The sequence below is a fragment of the Rhea pennata genome, chromosome 28 (genome assembly GCF_028389875.1).
Source record: "Rhea pennata isolate bPtePen1 chromosome 28, bPtePen1.pri, whole genome shotgun sequence".
Classification (NCBI taxonomy): Eukaryota; Metazoa; Chordata; class Aves; order Rheiformes; family Rheidae; genus Rhea; species Rhea pennata.
Window position 1 is genome coordinate 2,388,055 of NC_084690.1, and position 16,280 is coordinate 2,404,334.

Here is a 16,280-nt window from a genome sequence, read left to right on the forward strand (position 1 = left end):
GAAGTTTTGAATCATTAGTGATGAGAAAACTCCAAGTCAGGAATCAATGTCAGGAAATACCTTTAAATGCAGAAGTAGTAATTGTATCAACCATAAAGTACTGCCTTATCTATAAACCAAACTGATCTGAGTTTACCACTGTGCCTGGCTGCTAACCAGCAAAATTGTAACCCCCAAATATACCAGTGCCCTGGGAGTATCTTTAAAGTAGCAATAAATTCATGAAAATGGAAAACAGATGCCTTGCTTTTCTCTCTTATATGCCTCATGGACATCGTTTAATCCATTTCTTCCAGCAAAACCTGCCTTACAAAACCAGAGGAATTTGGAGTAAATGAATGGATCCAGTCCCTGCTTGACTGCAGAGCATTAGTAATTTTGCTTAGCTACATGCTTAGATTGTTCTTCACCCAAGAGAAATTTACTGTAATATCCAAACATTATTTCTAAACAGGCAAGGAACATTCCTACAGATGAAATGCAATCTTCTAGATCACCAGGAAATGAGGCAAAGGCTTCGTAAGAAGGAAGTTCGTAGCCAGACATGCTACGTTGTTGTAGCAGGCTACATGCCCAGGGTGGCCAACACCCCAGCTGAATATTAAAGAGAAACATCCTGAGGAGGAGCATTTTACACTGTGCGGTAGGCTGCCATGAGAAGTGGTGGAACTCCTGCCCCTGCCTCTTGAGGTGCTTCAGAAATGGATAGGTCAGAGAAACAGAGTGTGTGCTGCAGAGAATAATGCTGTGAGCAGAGTATGGAGCTGTTGTTGCTGTTGTCCTGCTGTGATTTTTGTGAACAAACCAGAACCTGTAAGCTTTTTGATGGTGTATCTATCAAATTGCGCTTTGGGCAGAAGTACTGATTTCCTTAGGTAGCAATTTTGTGTTACTATTTTCAGCAGGCGTTTGGCTGTTTGTAACAGGAAAGGCAGTATGAAATGCCCCAGAAGTCGGATGTCTCCTCTCTCCCCAGAGGCATGCACTGGAAGAAGAAAATTCAAGAATCCCTAGGAGCGCTAATAAATTATTTTTTTTCTGTGTATATCAAATAAAAGACTGTGAAAGAGCTTGTATCAGTACTTTTCACCCATTTGACATGTTAGAAGTGTTTTAATTTTTTCTTCTTTTCCATCTTGTTCTTTTCTTAATGGATTTAGAGTGAAATTTTAGCCAACCACAAATGACCAGTTTTTCTTAAAAGTTAAAGCCTTAAAATGGCTTTAAACACTAGAGATTCTAACTTCCTTTAAAACAGAGAGATTCCCAAGACACCACTTCATCTGTGACAGGTCAACCTGCTAAAAACAGATAGAATCGGTAAGGTTGGAAGGGACCTCCGGAGATCATCTAGCTATTTAACGATCATAATAATTTCATTCCTTGCTCCTTCTTGCTGTACCATAAGTGATTTCAAATCATCGGGCAGCTAGTGAATGCTGAGACCTTGTGAGTACAGACCTTCAGACACACAGTCAGCAAGTGCTTCTTTATGGCAGCATAACTATAAAAGCAGCAGTTCTGATGTGGTGATGAAGAAGCCAGCAAAAAGATGAGTGATGTAAATAAAATAATGAAGTAGCTCTGAGTACTATATTGTATGCTTCGTTAGGACAATAACACCTCACAGATACTTAGTTTAGCTTGAGAATAGCCCTTAAGAGAGAAAATTTTTCTCTCCATTTTACAACAGAAGTAGAGATCAACTCAAGATCTTGGCTCCCCCAGGCCCAGCGCTATATCTAAACCATAAATCTCTTTTTCATCCAATAATGCTACACTTATTTTTTTTTATATTGATCTCTAATAAGTGCCATATTTGTGAAAGGTACTATAGTATAAGGAGAGAAAAAAATATAAGTATATATCCAAAGTATAACGCTAGCATCGACTGTTCCTTACACTGTGCCAGAGTTCCTTAGCACTGAATTTAAAGACATCATGTTTGACTGTGACAGGGTCGTCCGGTTGCATGAACCAGCTGTTTTTAAGTTTTGTTGAGAATCCGCAGCAGCAGCAGCAGTTTTATAGATAGCTGCAGACATGTGGCACTGAGGAGAAAGGAAGAGCCATGAGGACTGAGCAGATGGTTATTTGGGATGTCTGGGATCAATTCTCTGCTCCCAGAAACTTTATTTAATCTCTGTGTCTCAGGTTTTTTTCCACATTAAAATAAGAACACTTTCCTACTTTGCAGGGGCTGTTTCTCTTAATAATCATGCAGCTCTCAAATACTACAATGTTAGAGCTGCATCCAGGGTATTGGTGCCATATTCGTATTTTCTGTAAGACACTGGATGCTGTGTGATGGGTGTGACTTTTGGTCTTTTGAAACATGAGATAGAATTAAGTCATCTGTGGATGGCTTTATGTTGCAGCATCAGTTCTCTGAATCTTTTAAACTCCCAAGTTGGACTCCTGCTTATAAACCAATGACTTCCAAGAGTTGATTTATTCCAGATGCTACGTTTTTTTCTCTGAGGAACAATGAATCATCAAGGGGATCAGAGTATAAATATATGAACAGTGAATGGCCTGTTAGTCTGAGATTATGTTAACCCCTGTCCTGTTGCTTTCCTATTCAGACCACAAATGGAAGGTCTCGGGTCAAAGAACAGGACATATTTTGCTGGGCTGAGAGTGCTGATTTTAGTGGTCACACCAAAATTGATTAGAAAATTAAAATAATTAAAACAGTGACAAAGCAGATGTGCCTGCACTAGACCATGTTCCGGGAAGCTCAGGGAGCAATGAGAAAAGGGCAATACTGAGGATGTGATGCTTTGGTAGTACGTTAGTTGTGACTGGGTATACCAGATCCAGAAAGGGATGTATTAAGCAAATTTTATCAGGACAGGACAACTGCATTGTAAAAACCCCTGACAGCAGTTCATACTAAAGGCCTGTAAATGTCAACCAGGCTTATTGTGCAGGCAGAAATTCAGTAAAAGATATATCCTGTCTGAATTTAAGGTCTGATTGATGGCAAGTTTACTGTTAATCTTTGAACTTGCATTCAAACTCTTCTGCTTTCTTCCTCATATAGTTGCCTTTCATGCATTTTTTCTATCTTGCATGAGCTTGCAGCAGCTACAGGGATTCTGTGTTGCTGAATAGGTTTCAGCTTTGTCAAAACATTACCTTTGCAAACTCTACAAAAAGATGAGGTATAGATGCAGGGATCTCTCAATTAGTATAAGGCAATTTCTTTTCAGCAATTTCCCATTTGGTAATTTCCCTGAGATCTGCTTTTAAAGAAACGTTGCATTAGCTCCAGCTGTGGCAGGCAAAGCTGCTGCCATACACAGCTTCTGCGTGGGAGATCACTGCATCAAACAGCAGGACCTGCCTGCTCCCTTGGATGGAGAGAACAGTCGGAGTTACTTGGTGTCACTTCAGTGTGTGTGCACCATGATAGGGTGCGTGTCTCATAGGTAGCAGAAACGTGCTCATATCCCAGAGCTGGACTGCTGTCTTTCATTTGACCAGAATTAGGTTTTGAGGATCAGTGCATGGGATTCCCTCTTCCCATCTCCAAATCAGGTAGTAGGTGTCACCCCAGCGTGGCATGTAGATACTCTGTTTTAGGGTGGACATGATAAACTTTCAGGTAGAATATGGTGAGCTTCACTTTCTGTTGTGTTCCTTTTGAGAACTGCTAGGAATAATTCAAATGAGAAATTTCAGTAATGCATTTCAGTAATGCTAGTACAGTTTGTTTCTGTTTATCAGGTAGAAATGTGGTGATGATTAGAAATCATCAGAAATGAGACTGTAATTGCTGTCAGCATTGAAATGTCCTTTTTTTGTTTGTTTGTCTTTACTTGGATCTAGGGGGAAAAGTCCAAATTTCAAGAGTTTTTGCAAATCAGTTGTGGAAGAAAATAACTACCTGATGTCAGCTGAAACATTTCCTATCATTATCCCAGAAAATTTGATTAGTATTTTCACCACACTAATTTCTTTTGTATTTTAAATAAATTAATTCTGCAGTCCAATTGAAATAACCAGCTTTTCCTCTAATTCGGTTTGATATGATATACTATTGATTTTGTTAGCATTATTATTTTTGTGTCAAAAAATGGCAATTTTCATAGAAAGCTTTCTTACCAGCATAAACGTTTGGGTCTGTGCTGCTGTCTGTACTTTATCCTCACACCTCCTTGTATTCGGTACCTTGCAGATGACCAGTACAGACTGGTCTCTGCCATTAAGGACACAATACTACAGATATATTGAGTGCTTGTAAATAGGAAAAGTTTTACAGTATAAAAATATGAATGCACTGTTTACTCAATGAGAGATGGCTTAAAAGCTTGGGAACTGTTTGAACACAGACTTAGAGTAAAAGCTGTGGATGTTGGTGGAAATCATCCATTTAGCTTGCAGAGGCCAAAAAGTAAATGCTATGGCAGAAACGCTTTGGTTTGCCTTGTATAGAAGTGAAAGGCGGTTGTTCCCCAGTGTAGCTGGATTTTTTTACTGGCATGGAAATGGAGAAGCTGGCAAAAAAAGGAAACTAAAATCAAGTCCATCTGCTTGGAGTTAGCTTATGAGTCTACGCAATTCACTGTGCAGTGGTAATGCACAACAGGAGTCTTATATTACAGCTGATCAGAACTTTTTCAGCTCAATGAAATTTTGAAAGTGAATTTTTTTGCAGTGACATGCTAGTTGTAACAGTTTTTGTCAAGCAGAAGCTTTTGTCTAGAGCATTTCAGTCATTTGCTATTTCAGGCGGACTCACATTGGAGGCGGAGAGTAAGGAGAAATCTGCATGAAAACACTCAGGTTTTGTAATACAGAAGTAGACTGATGTCATTTTGGTTTGGAGAAAGATTTTACTTCTATTCTAATGTGGGATGAAAGTGAAACTTGAAACTTCAGCAGTCATTGCAAAATGGACTTATCCTCCCTCACTTGGCTCTAATAAGACTATTTTTGGATAAAGGTCAGGAAGAGGATTACGTATGTGTACAGGTTCATATGAAGACTTTAAAAGAGAGAATTCCTCCTGCTTCTGCTATTCGGTAGTGACTGCCAGGTCTCAACACAAAGCCTTCAACAATTCAAACCGTGTTTTGTAGATGAAAGTACCTACTGGAAGTTACCATGGGTAGTGGATAGCTTTCCTCCTGAGAGAGGTCACTGCATGAAGTTAGCAAGGTTTCTCCAAGACTGACTCACTGAAGTGTTAACCTGCTCTAGCAAGAGCCTTTCTGTCTTAATTTCTCTTGATGTGAAATATGGATGCTGCATATCTTTCCAGTTCCTATTTCTCCAGTTTGTCTGTGAAGCATCTTAAAATACCATTCATACAGGATTGGAACTGGTATTATACAAAAATCCTGTACTTTTTTGCCTAGCATTCAAATTTTTTTTTTTTTTTGAAAATAACACACATTTCTCCAGATAATCAATTTTTGAGAGAACTACTGCAGTTCTTGCCAATCCTGATGACTTGAGAGTTTTGTGATCTAGTGTGCTGTAGAGAGTGGGAAGAAAAAATTGCAAAGGGCAACTTGAATTAATTTCTAGTTTCTCTATCTCCAAAACATTTATAGTTCAGTTCACTAATAGTCTTCCACATCTAGCTGAAAGAAGAGGAACATTCAGTTACATAGGTCTTACCATTTAAAAGAAAATGTAGCTTTCACAACTAATTTTTAAGAAGGTATATTTTTCCTGTGGTTGAAAAAGAAACCGCTACAGGAAGCAATTAACTTCAGATGATATGAGCAAAAGGAATACATTTCCAGCCTCTGAGAGATGTATTATTTAACATGATTTTTAATGTATTGCAAGGTAATATTACTTGGTTATTGTAAACACCGGGAAATCAGCATGACCCTAGTTTAAGTATTGCTTTTGTAAAGAAATGCATCTGCAGAAAAGCATACTGCAAGATATTACTGGGTCTTTACTTGCTTAAGTGAATTAATATACAGCTTTTCTCACTGAAGTGTTCTTCCTTTCTTACTTTAACCTCTATACTAAAGTGAGCCATAGTTTGAGCCCCAGGATTTTGGAGTACTGTGAGTATAAGGTTCAGTAACACTGTGCCCTGAGATACCAGGAACTCTGTTATTGGTTTTCTCGTGGGTAGCCCAGGCATTGGGCAAGAAGGACATTCCTTTTTTTTCTTAGGGTCTGGGGTTGCTAAACCAACAATCAAATACGATCCAAAAGGAGCAATGCTCCCTATACTACTCACAAAAACACGCACATACTTTCCAAACTAAAATCTCTTCCGGACCATTGCTCTTTGCACGGGATTTTCCAGTCCATGAGACAAGAAAATAAATTAGTCAGTAGTCTCCTACTCCAGGTATTTCGAATTGTGTAGTATGTGGCTCTCTCTGTTGCCTAGATAGGGAGTTAGGCACCTAAAAATAAATGATGTGACTACTTCCTCCAAGCTCCCCGTGCCGCATTAAGTTTAGAACAAAGTTACATACCAAAATCCAGCACTTGTGGCTGGCTTCTCTGACGTGTAGTCACAGGAATTCTGTGTATTGTTTGTGCATGGAAAATGTTGGAGGAGAAAAACGTTTTAGTTTGGGTCCATTCTTCAGTATATAAAGAACATTATGCCCCACGTTTCTGCCAAAAAGCAGTGTGCACTGGCACTCTGACATCAGCCAGCCTGGGAAAGTCTGTGCATTCTCACTGGGGCCCAGTCTCAAGGTAAGAGAATAGCCTGAGAAATTCACACATTCCCTTGCTTGAATTTTGCAAACTCCAGGGAACGGGAATTTTCTAAAGCATCGATGTGAATTAGAAGCCTATTACACAGCATATTATGCTACACATATTATGTTACACAGCATAGTATGTTCCAGAGGAAAAGTCTGAAATGAGTGGAAGGTGATTTTGTCTTCAAAGTCCAGTAAACGTCCAGAAAGTAGCTAGAGCACTCGCTCAGTGTTGATATAGCCTGCAGTGACCACAGGTTGCTTTTTGTTTTCTTAATTAACACTAGGGAGGCATGTGCTAATCAAATACGTGCCTGTATTGATAAACGGATGCCAAGCGGAGGACATAGCAGGCATCTCCCTTCTGTTCTCAAAAAATAGATCATACCTATGACAAATCTCTTCAAACATGTTGGTCTCTGCTAATCACATCTGGATTTTGATGCTAGAGAAAATTTGAGTGAACCATTACTCCTTAGTGGCTGGGATGTGGACCAAGAGAAAGGAGCTTCTGCACAACAAACAAAACTACCGGCAAATAAAGCGTAATTAATTTTTCCTCCATTTCAGTGGCAGATCAAGCCACAGATGAAGCTACTGACCTGCTTTTCTCGCTCTCTTTTCAAAGGTCCTTTCCTGCACTATATTTTTTACTGCAGTCAGAAGCAATCGCATGAACTGCAGTAACACAGTCTGACTCCCGGCTTCCACCAGCTTTCTTGGTCTTTGTGTGCAGCTCAGTATAGACAGGAGAACACTGAGCCCAGCTTGGAATTTCACAGGAAGGAACGAGGCTCCTGGGAGCAGCTGGCGATAACAACTTGACAACAGTGACTCCTCAAAGGATTTTACTTGAGTTTCTAAAACGTCCTCAGCAAAGAAATAAACAAGTAAACCTGTAAAGCTACTGCTTTGACCTTTTTCAAGCCCTTCCAGTGGACTTTGTTGCCCTGCCAGCCTAGCTCCATCAGGCTGATTATTTTGGCCAGACAGATGGTAAGCTATGACTTCCTCTGCTCGAGTTAAACTTACTCCCTTCTCCCAGCGTGTTTGCTTCTTTGCTTGTCCGTTACATTACATCTCAAGCAACATGGGATAGGAGCTGCATTTTTTACTTCGGATCTGAACAGAATGGAGCATGCTGTGTCCCTAATTAAGATACGGAGGTATTTCCATAATACCAGCAACAACTGTCTGAATTATCTTATTTTCCTCTCTCCTGATGGGTTTTTCTCGTAAGAATCTCAAATCAAAGAAGTTAATTACTTCTATGTTCCTAGTATTGCAACAAAAATATTGCCTATTTCTTCTTTTAATTCCATTAATTGAATCAAATTATGTCTACAGAAATGTATATTGTTTATATCTCAATGACATGCCAGTAGACATAGGTGTTTGAGAAATGCTAGACAGATTTATATTCCCTTAAAGCAACAAGCTGCAGTTTTCTTCCTATGTACATGAGCTTTTTACTAATATGTTCTTTCTCCTCTCTCAGATTTTTCTGTCTCTCTAATTGTTGTTACTAAAATATACACACCAATAATTCCCTTCCTCCAAGCCAGACTCTGAGGACTGCATAACATAATTACTACAAATTAGCATCTCCTGAAAAACAGAAGCAACAAAAGCCCAAATACGCAAATAAACCCTCCCAATTGCCTGACATTTAAAAACTTAAAACTACTTGAAACACCAACAGGCATGAATGGTAATTACATTTGCAAAACAAAATGCTTTTACATGTTAAGGACTTTATTTCAGCAGTGCTATACATTTTGTTTATGCTCAGAGTCTGTATCCCTGGAAGCCTTGCATGCAAAGCAAGCCCTAAGCTGGATACCTGGAGATGAGATAGGTGAAGAGTGAGGCATGGGAGTAACTTGGAGGACAACCACAGAGAGAAGTAAAGCAGCTTTAAGATTACTGCCCCTTCTCACAGGAAGATCAGAAACATCCTGAACCTTCTTAATGGCAAAGCACTAAGAACCTCTCTGTATCTTGGACACTTTCAAAGAAGAAATTCTCAAAATAATTATAGATGAAGGAACACCTTAGTGTCCAGAAGAAAGAAATAAACTACTTCCCCTCTTTTCTGAAAGTTCAAAACAACCCTGTATTAAATTATGAGATGTCAACAGGGAGTTATTTATATTCCTAAGTACAAAGATGTAAATCTTCCAGCACAAATTCTCCATCTCAACATTGGACAGAGCAGAAACCTCAACTCCAAACACGCTTGAACCTTTGATCAAACCCAGCTATTCTTACTGTTTGTTAAAATACTTATGGTTCAATCATGGAGGAAAAAAAAACTCAAAAAAACAGATCAAAATATTTCTAGTCTTGAATTGCTTTTTCCTTACTATTCAATCCTCATTTTTAGAGTAGGAAGGTAACATTAAAATGGTGCTAGGCTAATTTATCAAATATGAGCTTTTAATGTGAATTCCTAGATGATACGTGATGGGCATTAATGTCACTAAATATGGATCCAATACATGATTTGAAAGATTTTCTATGTCTGTTTCTAACATCACATGGATTAGAAAGTGAGTTAAAAATAGGGCAAATTATTAGAATTAGTCTCAGAAGCTCCAGTGTTCAGGCAAGGAATAGTCTTACATGAAGGTGATGGAGGAGGAATCTAAGAAATTGCTCCTAATTTGGTACATCTTGTTTGATCCTGCTGTACAGGCACACTGTTTATATAGCTGCCTATGGCAAATGTGCAGGATTGTTTTTGCCTTGCTGATGAATCATGGAGTATAGCTGTATTTCTGGCATCTTCTACTGTCACAGAAATTACTAAGCAACTTAAATGTGAAATGACAAAGTATTTGGGTAAAAGCAGAATAAAAAGAAATAGGTTGTTTATTGCACTGTAAATCCATTTCACAGAGTACGGATGATGTGTTGTGCTATTTTTTGCCCTCTAGACCCAAGTATAACTGCAAACAGCAGGCTTCCCAAGAAACTAAGAATGCATTTAAAAGTAAATATGTATTTCCTCACTGATTATTTCTAAAGAATAATCTGGCTACATATTAAGTGTAATTATAAACTTGAAATGAATCAAAGACTCTTCCACTGGTGTGGATAGGTTATTATCAAAGAGTAATGGAGCATCTTGTGCTTGCAGTAACAGAACAGGATTGTGATTTGCTTTGTGCACATGTATCTGCTGGTGTCACGTATGTGAAGCAAGAACTATACCACTCCTGTAGTGATTCACATTCAGGTGCCTTTGCAAAATACAATTGGATGGAGCATTGATTTATTCTGGTGTGGCAGCTTCTATCTGTAAGAGAAAGAGCCCAGTAACTTCAGCAGACAAGTTTCTGGAACTCCAGCTATTGACTGCTGGGACCTTTGGATCTCATCCCTTCCCATTCCAGTGGTCATGCTGTCATCAGAGAGCCTCTTCCTGTACCACACTACCAAGAGTACTTACTATTTCCACATTTCTTTTAAAGCTGCTGATTTCTATTATCATCAGTTTGGGCTCCTTCCGTTTCAGGGGGATCTCAGACAAGAGATATTGTGGATAAATAATGAGAAAGCGTACGTCTATGGAAAGATTGATAAATCACTAGCCTCATAAATCCTTTCCCATTCTTTTCCTAAACAGTTTTCTGTAATGTTGCTAGCAAAAAATTGCTGCCTGGAGGTGGCAGCACGTGAAATGCAAGCTCCTTGTAGATGAGAGGCTCAATATATCAAATATAACTTATTGTTATGCTCTGAGCTGCTTAAAAGATTACTTGGACAAACGCTGCTGTTCAAGTACCACAGGGAGGCTTACCAGAGATGACAGAATTATGTACTGAGTCACATGGCAAGAGAAATCTAGCATGGCTGCAACAAGATGTCCTGTACTAGGACAATCACCAAGAGTCACAGTGACACAAGGGGATGAATAAGCTCATATTGGTCCCCAGACCCACTGGAATAAGAGAACATTTCTGAATAAATGCAAGCTTTCTTCCCTAGGATTTTTCAGAGCTGTGGTTCTCTAAAGAAGTCAAGAAATTCTGTGATGTGTGCTTTGGATGGAAAAGAATTTTTGCAGGCCTGCGGTGAAGCTAAGGCACAAGACCAGACCTAAGTCTAGCTCAGATCTGGGAATAATGAAGAAGCACACTGGGATTATTTCTGTCACAGTGATGTTAGGAGGACTGCAGTCAGGACTCTTTTGCGTAAGAAGTTGCATGTGCCACACTGGAAGCATAGCCAGAGTCCTGGCTGCAAGGAGAGTCCTGCCTTGCCAGACAAAAGTTACACAGAGAGATAATGAAAGATGCCTCAGGAAGAAAATCAAGTCCATGACAAGAAAGCAGGAGCTTCAGAGCATTGGATCTCATTGCTTCTTAAATGTAGGCAGGCAACGTGTGAATACCCGGCTGACATATTTAAAACACACAGTACAAGTTAGGTTGCTTTCTGTCTCTATGGTTTAGAGACACTTACCTAAAACCATTTTACATATTAAATATTAATGTCAAGCTAAAACAGAGGAATGTGGTATAAACTCCCATGAAGACAAAGTAGCAGTAATATCATGGAAAGTATCTGTTGTGAAATGAGGAAGTACCATTGGCTTGAATTAAGGTGTTTTGTTTATGCTCCATCCTTACATATTTGACTTCTAGTGTTACATTAAGCTGGTATTATCAGCATAGCGATGGAACGGTGTAAGAGCTCTCTTCTTTCCTAAAATTTGGCAGTCATGCCACAGATGACAGGTGAAGGAGTGCTTAGCTAGAGTAACTAATTGTTTCAGGACTGAGGACATGAACTAAGGATTGTCTGTTAAATTGCAGGGGGAAGGAAACTTTCTTCGTTGTTACGTACGCTATTATTCAGGCCTAAACTTACTTTCCTGAAAATGAGTTTTCAAAAGCATGGCTCTTGTTTACCCAACAACTGGCCTATGCTTAAGTAATTTAGAAACATGGTGGAAAAGTCCCTATGAATCCCAAGGCAGAAAATTTTAGCCATGTTTTAATATTTGGGTGTCTCATACCTCTTAAAGTGAACATGAAATGAACAGGCAAATCTAGCGTGTTTGGAACTTTCAGCCCTTGTCTTTTTGTTCAAGGCTTTTCAATCCACTATTTGTGTGCTTGTTATTTTGAGTGCTTTGAATGATTCAAATATCTTTCACCTGTTTTTCATTTATGTAGTACATACAGATCTTTCTATCAACATATCACCTCTAGATTTAAACATAGTAGTACTTGCAAATGAGGCTGGTAAGGAAAATTAAGACATCAGTCCTGAGCACATACTACTCTCTTCCAAGTCTTAGATCAAATACAGCAGCATACTCCAAGATCCGTATTCTCAATGCACATTGATAGTCATTAATGCACGAGCAACTACAGCTCAACAACAGTTATGCTGGGTTGATTTTTCCTCCTTTTTAAAAACCCAGAGTTTACAATTTATTTTCAACTCAGCTGTGCTGCAAGCTTCAGGGTCTTCAAACCTTAAAAGAGATAGGAATGTGTTTATTTCCTGATTAATTTAGAAGCTTAATAAACAACATTTAATATGACTTGCCCTTAGCTGGGTTTTCTCTTTTACCTAGGTATAAGCAAAACTTATTACTAACCCTGAGGGATGATTTCTCAGTGCAATACTTCTCACTGCTTTCTGAAAAGGCGAACAACTCTAATCCTGTCAAGGCCTATAGTACCTCCAAGAACAAGTTATTCAAGCTCTATTCCCAGGCTCAGGCTGCCTGCATGGTCTCGCACTATGCTAAGCAGTTTAACGATAGCTCTTTATTAAATGGCATTGGACACACATGCAATGTGTAGCCAGGCCTTTGTATGACACACTTGTAATGAGAAGATGACTCTGGCCAAAAGCCAGTATTTAAGCCTCTGGTTTTAATGAAGCTGGCAAATAAGAAATGGTCATAGGCTTATAAATGACTGAGCAGCTGCACATTATTTGCCTGTAGGTCTCCACTGGGAACCCTCTCATGTTAATGAGTATAATTTACAACACAAGAGATCCTAGGAGGTTGTTTGTGTTAAGCACTCTCTAGACACAGAGATCTCCACTGCTCCACAAGGACTGCAGTCTAAGTGACTAAGATACAAGGATGAGGAAAGCATTGTTATCTTACTGCGCCGATAGGAAAGTGAGGCGGAAGAATAAACTTGCCTAAGATCACCAAGAAGGTAGAAACAAGAATGCCCCAGGATTCATCTTCTCTGGTGCTTAAATGTAGAGACTTGCCTTTCTCTGTAAAGCTTAACTGTAAAAAATGGTATTAGATGGGACCCTACAGGACATTTAATCCTTACACAAGAGAGGATAAAAGTTAAGTAAAACACAGCTGACAGACCACTTTCAGTGTTGGATATTCCACCCCTTCTATACGCGTTACCTGTCTTCAGGGATGCAAAGTTTTCCCTGTGTTAGCCTAGATTTTGCTCTTGCTGAAAGCTCATCATTCCCCTGCATACCTGCGGTGAATAGTGGACATATTTTCTAGACTTCTGTCATTCTTTCCTTTCTCTTCTGACCACTTCTTGATTATTCCGGGACTTATAAACTGGACACATGCAACTCCACTATAGGTCTTGCCACAGCCAAGAAAAATGGCTTCATGCATCTTAGATATGACCCTGCCTACCCTGCCCAGCTTCATCTGATGACATACATTGACCACAGTTTGTTTAGTGACTCTTCTGACCCTGAACTGTTAGTGTCATTCTGTGTACATGAGTTCTTCACTGCAAATACGTTAATTTTTCCCTGAGGATTTTAGGGAAAAAGCTACTGTCTGGCACTTTCTGCTTCTTCTGCTTCTTCTTTCTGCTTCTCTCTCTTCCAGAAAGGTGTCCTCTAACAGCGATATTACTCATAGCCGATACTTTCCCGAGGATAGTGTTAACAACAGAAGCTGTGAATCTATCTTTATTTCCATTGTGCAATTAAGAGCCTGGAACTTGCCATCAGTGTGAAGAGGCTCCTATGCATCAATAGAAACAAAATCCTGCATGGGGTTCATCTCTCTTCCCTCCACCTGAGTCATCTAGAATCATTTTCCATTTGACGGAGTGAAATAAGGCGTGAGTTGCCTCTTCTTAAGATAGACATCTAAAATAGGTCTGATGAATCATGGCCTTTAAGGGCCTTCAGTAACTCAAGCTTTCCTTTATTCATTTAATTTTCAGCCTCTCCCAATATTCTTTGATACTCAGGGAAATAAGGACCATGGTACAAGGACAACACTCCAGTCTGTGCAAGAGGCTCAGTGTCTCAGTGTTAGCTCAAGAGGTCTGAACAGCCCTCAAAAACAGGTTGAAAGAGAACCATGTTTGAAAAAACAACAAAACAACAAAAAAACTCTCTTTACAGCATATTCTACTTAAATATTTCATACTTAACTTTCCAAAACATCCATTTAAATCCATTTTTTTTTTTACCTCTTAGAAATTACTCCAATGGCTCTCACTCACCTCCAAAGAGATCAAGAGAAAACAGGAGGAATCCACAGTGTTCACAAATCTATGCTTTCCCTGTCCAAGCAAGGAAAGCCCTCACCTCCAGGTCAGCTGTGCTGCCTACACTGGTGCTTCATTCCAGCATGCAGATTAAGTGGTCAGTGTGGTTGCTATTCCTTTTTATTTTCTTCCCACTCAGTTTGCCTGGCAGACAATTCTTTTTGTATTCAAACAGAGCTACAATGTCAAGGGAATATCTCCCCTCCTCTGTGTAATTTTCAGATGATTTTGTGCATTTATCTTCAGGTTACTTGTTGGCCTGTAAACACGATCTTGCTAGCTAGCTTGCAGTTTCTAATCTCTGCAGGAACCACCAGTTTGCATGGGAAAAGTATTTAAGACACCCCTTGGCATCTGATTAGTGCTCTCTCTTTCTGAGCAATACGGGAATGGCAGGGGATTACGGTAATGGCAAGGATACTGCCTGCTACATCAGCAGAGCAGTAAACTTACTGCTGCTCCTTGGCAGCGTGGAGCTGAACACGGCAACTGGGGAGGGGAGGGTGCTTTGAGGGATGCTGGCATCAAGCCCCTCGCAACCATTGGGATACAGGGAATCAGTGCAATTGTGAGTCATCACAGTACTAATGGGGAAAGAGAGGGAGAAAGAGCAGTGGATTTTCAGGCAGAGTCCCACCCCTGCGCGAAGAGAAGAGCCTGCTGTGTTGTGCTGTGAATCTCCTTTCCAGATGCTTAGAGGAGCTGTGCTGCCTTCTAGAGACTAAGGAGGTGAGTGTGGATTGGGGCAGGCACTAGGTTCTGGGATACGGTCTTCCTCTGAGCCGTATTCCTGCACAGGTTGAGTGTTATCTGGTTGGTTGTGAGTATAAATACCTATCAGTCATTTTTTGCTGCACCTCCTCAACTTCCTAGGAAGTTTTATATTATGTGCTTCAAAATCAAGTTTGATTGCTTCTTAATTTTCAGGCCACCATCAACCCTTTTAATGACCGTGATTATAATGGTTAGAGATACTCAATACTACAATCACTATTCATTTCATTGTCATGTTTATTAAAATCTATCTTTTCCTTTCTTGGCATTATTCTTCAACTTGTTCCCTCTTTTGGAAAAGAATATATAAAGATCCAGTTTTGTATCACTGCAAAAAAGGCAGATTCCCACAGTGGAATACCTTTTCCTCTCCCTCTATCCCACTCTCCCTACTTGTGAACTAGGAACCTCAATGGTTCAGAATAAGAATTTTTAAACATCTGTGCCTGCACAAAAATATACAGCTTTGAGATTCAGCTATATGACAGTTGTTGCTGTTTGATGCCTGTGTGAAGTGCAAGTTGAGGAACATATCTGAAAGACTGAATACTAGGGTCCTGTCCATTGGCATTTAGTCTTACCTTTTCTCAGATGTAGTGGGAGTAGTGGCAGTGGCAGTTTTTCAGATGTCCATTCAGTGTCTTGGATAGGAAGGCTACACTCATATCTGTGTTGTGAGAGGCTTTCAGCTGACACTTGTAGCTTTCCTGTGTGCCCTCTTTGTGTTAATTCCCAGGCTTCACCTCACTTTTCCATTGTACGTACCTTTTCTCCATATTTAGTCAGCTGAGGCTAAACTCAGCTTCCAGATACTCTGAAATGTTGTGTCACTCAGTAGGAAACTTGTTCTTTGCAACATCTGCTTGGTAGGAATTGTTTTTCCCTATAGATATCTAAAATGGGCTGTTTATTCAGACTAATGAGCAGTCCAGTGTGTAATAGAGTTGCTTAATAAAGAAATCTTAGACTAAATTTTGGACTTAAGTCTGTTTCACCCTTCGTAATCCTGAATTGTGTCCTGCAGGGTTCTATCTCTTCCAGAACTGGTCTCTGCAGGTAAACTGATAATTAGGATTGATTGTTATCCCTAAAGCAAAACATATTGCTGCTGAGAACATGGTGAGAAAATCCAGGCAACAAAATTTATGTTGGTCTCTTAGTTGCTAAACAATACTGGATTGAAAAAGGTTGGTTCCACGGGCTGGAGGCAGCCTGAGGAAGGCTCCCTAAAATAGCTTCCCACTCTATTCTTATATGGGAACCATAGCAGTAAATGAACATTGCT

At 39.7% G+C, this 16,280-nt stretch overlaps 1 long non-coding RNA gene across 1 annotated transcript in view; it reads right to left on the reverse strand.

The window, feature by feature from the left end:
• LOC134151889 (uncharacterized) overlaps positions 1 to 16,280 on the reverse strand; it is a 45,846-nt gene that overhangs the window by 25,059 nt on the left and 4,507 nt on the right. The gene's annotated exons all lie outside the window — the stretch shown is intronic.